Source organism: Scylla paramamosain, chromosome 11 (genome assembly GCF_035594125.1).
Source record: "Scylla paramamosain isolate STU-SP2022 chromosome 11, ASM3559412v1, whole genome shotgun sequence".
In the NCBI taxonomy this organism is placed as follows: Eukaryota; Metazoa; Arthropoda; class Malacostraca; order Decapoda; family Portunidae; genus Scylla; species Scylla paramamosain.
In genome coordinates this window covers 2,670,001-2,677,500 of record NC_087161.1, presented here as the reverse complement: position 1 = coordinate 2,677,500, position 7,500 = coordinate 2,670,001, and the positions used below count along the sequence as shown (strand labels likewise).

Below are 7,500 nucleotides of genomic sequence, written 5' to 3'. Positions count from 1 at the left end.
ATATCCCTTGAATCCATATATTCATTAAATCAGAGAGAGAGAGAGAGAGAGAGAGAGAGAGAGAGAGAGAGAGAGAGAGAGAGAGAGAGAGAGAGGGGTGGCCTTGATCTGAATTAGTCCCCGTTAGGAAGAGAAAATGTACGCACTCGTTGTTTTGCTCTTGCACATTAAAAATAGCTCACTGGTTTTGACTCTCAGAAGCAATTTCCATATTTTAGATTACCCACGATGTCAGAGAGAGAGAGAGAGAGAGAGAGAGAGAGAGAGAGAGAGAGAGAGGGGGGGGGGGGTGGAGGATAGAGGTATTTGGCTGGAGAAAACAGAAAACGTGACTAATAATCTTACGGGATTTTTTAAAAGGGGGGTACTTAACTCCTTTGTGGAAAAATATTACTGATCGTTCTTGTTGTGACGGAAGAGTGTAGTGTGATTGTTTGCCGTGTGTGTGTGTGTGTGTGTGTGTGTGTGTGTGTGTGGCAGAGGGCGTTCGTGGGAAGGGAATGAGGGGAACAATGACTCGTTAAGTAATGCATGTCTGTGTCTTTTCTAATTTGTAATATTCCTCTGTTTTTTTTTCTTGCTACTTGTCCTCCTCTTCCTCCTCCCCCTCCTTCTCCTTCTGTTCCTCCGTCCTCCTCCTCCTTGTCTTCTGCTTCTCCTTCTTCTCGTCTCGTCTTTCCTGATTTCATACTACTACTTCTACTACTACTACTACTACTACTACTACTACTACTACCACCACCACCACCACCACCACGAATCCTAAATATAATTCCAGATAAAAGTAACGAAAAAAAAATAAAAAAAGGAAGAAAACAAGGTTATTCAGTGTCAATATTGGTTTGAGGGGAAATGTTTAGAGATAGCACGACATTCCTCTCTCTCTCTCTCTCTCTCTCTCTCTCTCTCTCTCTCTCTCTCTCTCTCTCTCTCTCTAGTAGTAATCAGGATATCTTTCTCCTTTCCTTATACTGGTGGAAGAGTCTTTTACCGAGAGCGAATCAGGTGTAGGAGGAGATGATAGGTAGAGGTAGAGGTGGGTAAGGCTTCTAGAAATTCTCCCTCTCTCTCTCTCTCTCTCTCTCTCTCTCTCTCTCTCTCTCTCTCTCTCTCTCTCTCTCTCTCTCTGTCTGCTCTATTTTTGTCTCCCTTTTTATTTTCTCCAAGGTTTTTATGGATTTTTTTTCTGCTTTTGTTTCGTTTTGATTAATCTGGGCTTGTTTTTGTCTCTCTCTCTCTCTCTCTCTCTCTCTCTCTGATTCTCTTTCTTACTATCCTTCCTTCTCTCTTCTCCTCTCTTCATCTTTGCTCTCTCCCCCTCCATCTCTTCCTTCGTCCTTCCTCTCCCTTCCTCTCCTTTTCGTCCTCCCTTTCCCTTCTTCTTCTTTCGTCCTTCTATTGGTGGCAAGGCTTTTACTTCTAACCAATCAGTGGACGAGTTTTGTAGGCACCATGTTTATTTATTTATTTATTTATTTATTTATTTATTTGCTGTTGTATTTGTTTGTTTTAGTGAGTTGTGTTGGGGTTTGTATTTACAGACTGATAAAAAGTACAGGGGTTAGTTTAGTTATAGGTTTCTCTCTCTCTCTCTCTCTCTCTCTCTCTCTCTCTCTCTCTCTCTCTCTCTCTCTCTCTCTCTCTCTCTCTCTCTCAGTTCGTGTTGGAGGCTGTCAGTGTTATTTTTTCCAAGGTTATGTTACTACTACAACTATTATTACTACTACTATTACTACTACTACTACTGCTACTGCTACTACTACTACTACTACTACTGTTGTTACTGCTGCTGCTGAGAGAGAGAGAGAGAGAGAGAGAGAGAGAGAGAGAGAGAGAGAGAGAGAGAGAGAGAGAGAGAGAGAGAGAGAGAGAGAGTGAGAGAGAGAGAGTACAGACGACAAAAAAGCAAGACAATACGAATCAAAGACAATTACAGAAAAAAAACAAACGAGAGAGAGAGAGAGAGAGAGAGAGAGAGAGAGAGAGAGAGAGAGAGAGAGAGAGAGAGAGAGAGAGAGAGAGAGAGAGAACGCCACACACGTGCAGGCGGGCCCCCCAGAGTGGCTTAAGACATATTCCCACGAGTAGACATGACTCACGCAATCTCTTTAAGTCAGGCCCAGGTATTCACGTCTCGAGAGAGCAACATTTTTTTTGCTGCCTGACTGTCTGGCGGGTCTGGCCTCACGCCTTGCTGCCTGGGATTGAGGTTGGGGCAGGCACGCGCTCCTCTCCCTCCTCTCTTTGTGGCTCAGTGGTAGTGGTAGTGGTAGTGGTGTTAATAAGCTGTTAATGGGATAATAAAAGGTGGTGGTGGTTGTAGTAGTAGTAGTTTTTGTTGTTGTTGTGGTAGTAGAAGTTGTAATTGTAGTAGTGGCGGTGATGGTGGCGGTATTGGTGCTAGTAGTAGTAGCAGCAGCAGCAGCACCAATGTACAACAAGCATCAAGGTTAAGTGAAAACGCATATTAAAGAATATAAAAAAAAAAAGCATAGTGATTGGTCATCATTCCTATATGAACACAGGGAGTCGTCCGCGTTTTTTTCTACTTTTCTAGCAGGAGTGTGAAGGGCGACGCGGTGAGAGAAGCTGAGTGACTGATAGAAGAGAAGAGAGAGAGAGAAAGAGACGGTATACATTTCTGCATTGTCTTTCATCTTCTTAAATACAACAAAAAAAGTAAAAGAAAAGGAAATCACGTGGGAAAACACTAACAAGGATCCCTCACCTTCACACTGGCAATAATTCTCACACCGTCTTGAGCATTGCGTGGAGAAACGAACACTCGGCGATGTAGGAGCGCTGTGCTACGCCTGCTGGGCCGCGCGCTGTGTCGAGTGTCGTAAAATGGAGATAATACACACGCAACACTGTATTACATATTAAGTGGCGTGCATTGTCTTAACTCGCGTGTGCAACGATGCAATGCCACCAGGGAAAGTGTCGTGAGCAGCAGTGGTGTCATGTCAGGCTGTGCAATACTCCCTAAGTATATATTAACGTGCCTTTTGCAGTCTCCTTATTGTTTCACGTTCTTTACTCTATTCCTAACTTAATCTAATCTAATCTAACCTAACCTAACTTAACTTAACTTAACTTAACTTAACCTACCTAACCTAACCTAACCTAACCTAACCTAACCTAACCTAACCTAACCTAACCTAACCTAACCTAACCTAACCTAACCTAACCTAACCTAACCTAACCTAACACTTCAAAAAAACAAACAAACAAACATCATCTCTTACCATTGTCCAGTAAATCTCAAGAGCTGTAGATTAATGTACCTTTACCAGCCTCCTTATTATCTCATGTTAAAGTGTTCATATGTTCTTATATTACGGAAGAACACGTAAGAACAGACAGCATCAGATCTCTTGCCACCTACAGCTGTGCAATACGTGTTAAGTGTAGATCAATGTGCTTTTCTCAGCCTCCTGTTGTCTCACGTTCCCTATGTTCTCATGCAACACAGGAACGCTTAGAAGAACAAATAGCATCAGATCTCTTGCCCCCTACGACTGTGCAATGAGGCTCCAGTATAGACTAACCTATTTTTGTAGTCCCTTTGTTGTGTTGTGTTATATGTGGCGCAGGAACACTTAAAGCAAACACAGGGACGCTTAGAAGAACAAATAGCATCAGATCTCTTGCCCCCTACGACTGTGCAATGAGGCTCCAGTATAGATTGACCTGTTTTTGTAGTCCCTTTGTTGTGTTGTGTTTTATGTAGCGCAGACACGAAACTTTTCTATCTATCTTCTTACCAGTCTACCTCCTTATCTACCTGTCTATCTTTATCTACCTACCGATAAACGAAGATACAGGAACTAAGTTAAATAGATATAAATATATATTACAACAAATATAATAAGATAGGGAATAAGATACAGGAAGGAAGAGAATAATCAACTAAATAAATACGACGAGACCCAAAAGGAAGTTATAAGGCTCTCTTCAATATCCGAAAGAGGCGAGGCAGCGAAGGACACACGTAGATGAGCACCCTCCTTCCCTCCTTCCCTTCTCCTCCTCCTCCTCCTTCTCTCCTTCCTTCCCTCCTCCCCTCCTCCTCCTCCTTACGTCTTCCTTATCCCAGTCAAGAAAACTATTTGGAACTATGTAGGGTACTCGGAAAGGAGAGGAAAAAAAGCTGAAAAAAAAGTAGATGAAATCCAACTTATTTGCTGGAGAGAGAGAGAGAGAGAGAGAGAGAGAGAGAGAGAGAGAGAGAGAGAGAGAGAGAGAGAGAGAGAGAGAGATTTACAGGTAAACCTTTCCCTTTTTCCTCTCTACTACCGCTACCAACTCCTATTCCTCCTCGAGCTCCTCCTCCTCCTCCTCCTCCTCCTCCTCCTCCTCCAGCAAACATCCACGTAAAAACTATAAGAATGTTAATAAGGAATCCATCACATTTTTGTTCTCCATTTTCGTAACCATCCAATAAAAAAAAATAAAAAAATCTTCAACTGGTATAGTTCCCGGCCAAAAAAAAAAAAAAAAAGAAAAAGAAAACGAGAAAAAAAAGTGCCCCTCGGCGACACGCGAACCCAGCCTATTGAAAAAGAAAACGGAGTGGGTATTTACAGTTTTCCAGTCCATTATTGGTGGCATTGTGACTGGTGGGCGGGGTTTGGATTGGCTAGGATGGGCTGGAAAGGTCTCAGGGTCCACGGGGATGGGGTGTGGTAGGGTGAAGTGGGGAGGGGGTAGGGTGGTGAAGTAGGGGTCTTCCTGCCTAGGGTGACAGCGTCTGGAAAAGTGCTGGAAGTGATCTGGAAGTAACTAGTCCTGGGATTTTGTTCTTATATATTTCATCGTTTTCTTTCGTACGGTTAACGTAGGGTAGGATATTTGTAGGGGGTGACTTCATAGTTCCTGTGATAGTTTGGCAAGATATCTTTCACTAAACAGACACAAGAATAAGTTGTTTGGTGTTGTGTAGAGGGGTGACTTCATAGTTCCTGTGATAGTTTGGCAAGATATCTTTCACTAAACAGACACAAGAATAAGTTGTTTGGTGTTGTGTAGAGGGGTGACTTCATAGTTCCTGTGATAGTTTGGCAAGATATCTTTCATTTAACAGGTACGAAGGTAAATTGTTTAGGTTTTGTAGGGCTGATTTAGTGATTCTTGGGGTAGTTTAGCGAGTTCTCTTTCACTTAACGGAGACTTTATAGAGTTCTTTGAGTTTTGTAGGGTGTGACTTCATGGTTCCAGTGATGGTTCAGCAAGGACTCTGCTTCATCAGTAGGAAGAAAAACACTCATGAGAACACGGTTGGTTGTATATGGGGCCTTTGAAAATAGCCTTATGAAAAGAACAGTGATAGTTTTGAGAAGGATTCTGCATCAACACTAGGGAGAAGCACCCACGACTAATTAATTATCCCTGTGGTCTTTGATAATAGTCCTGCTAAGAGAGTTAAAAATGATAGTATGACAAGGATTCTGCAATGTCAGTAGGGAAAAATACTCAGGACTTAGCATCTCTGTGGCCTCTGAAAAAGAAAAAAAAAGTTCTGATTAGAGAATAGAATGATACAAAAACACGATGCAGAAAGGAAAAAAAAGATACAGAAATGCACCAGAAAGTAAATCAAGGAAAAGAGAGAAATTCATAGGTAAGAAAAAAAGATAAAAACAAAAATTTGATACTGATACTAAAACACGACGCAGCAAGAAAAGAATAAAAAAAGAAAAAGATACACAAGAGAATAAAGAAAGGAAAAAGAGAGAAACTGATTGGTAAGAAAAAGATGATAAAAGCTGATAAATAGAGAAATGAATAAGAAAAAAAAATCTGATATATTATAAAAAAAAAAAATAGATAAAACAGACGTGCGAAAAATGTGGAATGCAAGAAAAAAGAGGAAATTATATACAAGATGACAGCAATGATAAAAAAAGAAGTCATTACGAGAATACCTTTGCAATAATTATTTAACACCTGTGTAGGATGATTAGTTTTTCCAGGTGTTATAGGCTTGTGTAGATAAAAATAATAACAATAATAATAATAACAATAATAATGACCTAAACTCGCAATAACTTTTTTTTTATTGTTTGTCAGTAAAAAAAAACACACAAGTTCACAAAACAGGTAGAACAGGTAAAGAAATGAAGGAATGTGACGTACTTGCGTGTGAAAAGACAGACCAACACTTGAATCTGTTTTGTGTGTGTGTTTGTTTGTTTGTGTGTGTGTGTGTGTGTGTGTGCGTGTGTGTGTGTGTGTGTGTGTGTGTTTAATGAAGAGTGTTCACCTGTACTGATTTGTTTGTTTGCATATTTGTTGAATTGTTTCGTGTCTATATTCATTTAATGTTTTGTTTACTGTGTTTATTTGGCTACACACACACACACACACACACACACACACACACACACACACACACACACACACGGAAATCATAACCAGAGCGCGTGGTGTTACAGCGAACATAGCGAAGGTCGTCGATTTTCTTAACTGCACACAAGAATTCACCACCTACTGCTAGCACCACCACCACCACTACTGCTGCTGCTATTGTCACCACCAACACCACCACCACCACCACCACCGCCACCACCATCGCCACCACTATTTCTACTACTGCTAACACCACTACCACAGTCCACAGCTTACAAGAAACGATAGGGATAATCATACTAACACAATAAGACGTTATGAAAATTTAACAGAAAAGTTCCGCAGTCGATGAAAAATATTAAAAAAAAAATAAATAAAAAAAGCACAAAATTAGTAAAAAATCAAAACTAGAATAAAGAGAAAATAGAACATAAAACACGTACATGTAAACACGTACAAATATGACACACACACAACACACACACACACACACACACACACACACACACACACACACACACACACACACACACACACACACACACACACACACACACACACACACACACACACACAGCTGGAAACTCAACCCATACTACTGAAACTACTTCTAAAACTATAATCTTCTTCGCCTTTACTATCATCTATCACTGACTTTAGATTAGATACCGAAGCTGATCACCAACAAGCCCCGGAAAAGTTAAAAGAAAGCTATAATAATAAAAATAATAATAATAATAATAATAGTAATAATAATAATAATAATAATAATAATAATAAATAAGTAAATAAAATCCTGCCACATGTTCTATTGTTGTGTTCTGGTTCTGTACCATCTCTGTTACCATTTCGAGTGTTTTGTTTATTTATTTGTTTATTTATTCATTTATTTATTTATTTATTTATTGACGCATGTATTTGTGTAGATACCATTACTTGTACTACCACCACCACCACCACCACGATCATTGTATTATCATCATCATCATCAGTAGAGAGAGAGAGAGAGAGAGAGAGAGAGAGAGAGAGAGAGAGAGAGAGAGAGAGAGAGAGAGAGAGAGAGAGAGAGAGAGAGAGAGAGATCAGCTCGACTAAAAATGTTTTGTTCAGAATTTGTATCACCGAAGGATAAGTTATGAGATGACTCGT

The 7,500-nt window shown here is 40.3% G+C and overlaps 1 protein-coding gene across 5 annotated transcripts in view; it reads left to right on the top strand.

The window, feature by feature from the left end:
* LOC135104820 (proline-rich protein 2-like) overlaps window positions 1-7,500 on the top strand; it is a 125,824-nt gene that overhangs the window by 21,933 nt on the left and 96,391 nt on the right. Inside the window, exon 3 of one of the 5 annotated variants that reach the window (XR_010270547.1) lies at window positions 2,561-3,614. The exons of 3 other annotated variants lie outside the window; for them this stretch is intronic. The gene's annotated coding sequence lies outside the window, so the exon portion shown is untranslated. Of the gene's footprint in view, window positions 1-2,557; window positions 3,615-7,500 lie in introns of those variants that run through there. One more of the 5 variants, XR_010270548.1, reaches the window with a different exon arrangement.